Source organism: Mus caroli, unplaced genomic scaffold (genome assembly GCF_978045245.1).
Source record: "Mus caroli unplaced genomic scaffold, Mus_caroli_1 scaffold_10, whole genome shotgun sequence".
Taxonomy (NCBI): Eukaryota; Metazoa; Chordata; class Mammalia; order Rodentia; family Muridae; genus Mus; species Mus caroli.
This window is the reverse complement of record NW_028227265.1, coordinates 2,490,001-2,492,539: the sequence shown is the minus strand read 5'-3', so window position 1 is coordinate 2,492,539 and position 2,539 is coordinate 2,490,001. Positions and strand designations below refer to the sequence as shown.

Sequence of the window (2,539 nt, the reverse complement as noted above, 5' to 3'; positions counted from 1 at the left end):
ACCTATATCGAGAAGTCACCACCAGTATCACAGGAGCAGGGCTGTACCTGTTTGTGCTTGACCCCTGAATGATGCTTCTGTGTTGTCCTGGTGTGCTTCTCCTGAACCACTGCTCTGGGCCTCTCTACTCCAGAAAGTACACCTGCTTGCAGCTTCTCCTGACCAGGGCTGCTCTGTACAGATACAGATACACACCACAGCTTGACCCTTCTGCTGTCTCCAGATGTGCTAGGGCTAGCTGTCCACTGGATGTCACCCCCAAAGTTCCACCCAAGCTGCTCAACAGTACCACCACCACCCCAGGGCTCCCATGTCTGTTGCAGCAATATGGCTAGCTTCTGTCCAACTGACTCAAGGCCTCAATGATCCTGAGGTGTCTGAGGGCCTATCTGTTCACCTTCAGAATGTCTCTTCCCACAAAAGGGGTTATACATCGCTGGTGGGAATGTGAAATCCAGCCACCATGAAAGTTAGTGTGATGGTTTCTCAAAAAAAAAACAAGAAATAGGCCAATAGGCATAATTTTTTTCCAGCCTACTTTAATAAACATTCAACCTCCTCTCTAAGCCACCACCCACCAAAATTGGTGGAAGATAAAAGTTATTAGGACACGGTGTGGAAGTAGACCTGTTTACAAATAGTTCTTTGGGGACAAGTCCAATTTTCATTGTCAGGATATCAGCAGTTCAGTTCAGTAGCAAACACCAAACAGGAATCAGCAGCTGCAGTCCAGTCCATTTGGCAGTCACCAATGTGAACCAGCAAGGGCAGTTCAATCCAGAAGAAACCACAAGGCTCACCAATCAGCTTGAGGAAGCAGCAGGAACCTCACGGAGAAGTTCTTTGGTAAATTTCTCTCTATGGTCTCACCACAGGCGGAGCTCAGCAATGCAATGTAATGTGAACCAATACATACATGCACGTCCGTCAGTGAAGAATAGCCAGGTGGAGCAAAGTGAACCGATGCTCAAGCTCCCACTGTCTGTGGGGTCACATTTATATTCCTTCTAAGCATCATGCATCTTTCACATGTCTGCTTTAGCAAAACTTCCTTTCGCCTGTGTTCCCCAGCAAAACATCGTTTGATATAGCTGACTTTACAAAGAAATAAGAAATTTCCACTTCTTAGGTCCACCGTATGGCCAGCTATGCCACTCCTAAGGATTTACTCAAGAGTTTTCCAAGTTAATATGTCACAGAGACACACCCACACATCCATGTTTGCTACAGCATACTTCACAATGGCTAAGCCAAGGAGCCTACCTAGATAGCTGACAACAGAGGGATGAATAAGAAAAAAATGTCATGTATCCACTGGGAATCTTTATCAGCCATAAAGAACAGCAACATTGTATCATTTGTAGGGAAATTTATGCAACTGAGAGACAACTCATAGGTGGTTCCTGCATCTCATTTAACCACATATCGAATCATGTATGTACATAGTAAATGAAAGCAGATATGAAATTGTCTAGGGAAACAGAGGGTACTAATACAGGAGGAGGTAGTGAAGGAAGAATGGGGGGAACAGAATATGTCCAACATATTGTATATACCTGTAAGAAATCTTTAAATAATTAAATAGGAGAATGGAGAGATGGCTTAGTGGTTAAGACCACTGGATGCTCTTGCAGAGGACCCAGGTTCAGTTCCAGTCACCTACATGGTAGCTCACATCCATCTGTAACTCCAGCTCAAGGGGATCTGTCGTCATCTTCTGGCCTATGTGGGCATTGCATGCATGCGGTGCACAGACATAAATTCAGGCAAAACACTCATAAGTAAATTAACACTGTAATAAAGAAACAGATCATGCCTTCTTGTTCAGAGTTCTTCTTCCCCATGCCCACTTCTATCCCCGTGACAGGCTCTGTCGAAACATCTGTCCCTGTCCTCATGTGTCTCACTGGCCCTCATCTTCCTTCTGGAAGGTTGCTCCCACCTTAGTGAGCCCATTACCACCTCTGGCCTTCCAGGACTCTCAGCCTTCCCAACCACCCTTAAGCCCTCCTTTTTGCCACATTCCAAGGGAAAGCCTGGACACCCTCAGACTCCCTCACCACTGTAAACATGTCTCTCACACCTCTGTGCTCCCAGGACTTTGCTACAATTGGCTGAGACTCTCTTCTCTTTCATGAATAAGGATGGGGGAACTGAAACCATGGGACACTGGTGAGGCTCAGTCTTTAATACTAGCATCCTCAGGTGCTAGGCTAGGGCTCTCCACAGACCTTTGAGTTCCTTCCCAGTGCCTTGCCAACTGGATGGTGGTTCATGTTCTCATGATGACTCTCCAGCCCTGTCTCATAGTGCATGAGGCTACAGAGACTCCAGGTCAGAGTCTGGAAGCCATTCTTACCTAGTTCCTCCACATATGGTTTCATGTAAAGGGGCCAAAAGTCAGGATGCCGACTCATAGTTGTTCCAACTCCCACTGAGAGGAAGGAGATAACCCAGTCATAACAGGTTCCTGGGTTTGAGGTGTAGGATCTCAAAGCTCGCCGCCACCAGTCCATTCTGTTCCTCTAAGCAGGACTTC

The 2,539-nt window shown here is 46.4% G+C and overlaps 1 long non-coding RNA gene across 3 annotated transcripts in view; it reads right to left on the bottom strand.

Annotated features, from left to right (window-relative positions):
* Positions 1-513: 513 nt before the first annotated feature.
* LOC110300474 (uncharacterized) overlaps positions 514-2,539 on the bottom strand; it is a 64,161-nt gene continuing 62,135 nt past the window's right edge. For all 3 annotated transcript variants that reach the window (XR_003837431.2, XR_015048586.1, XR_003837432.2), the window contains one exon: positions 514-2,539. This exon is cut by the window's right edge and continues 102 nt beyond it. This is a non-coding gene — a long non-coding RNA (uncharacterized LOC110300474).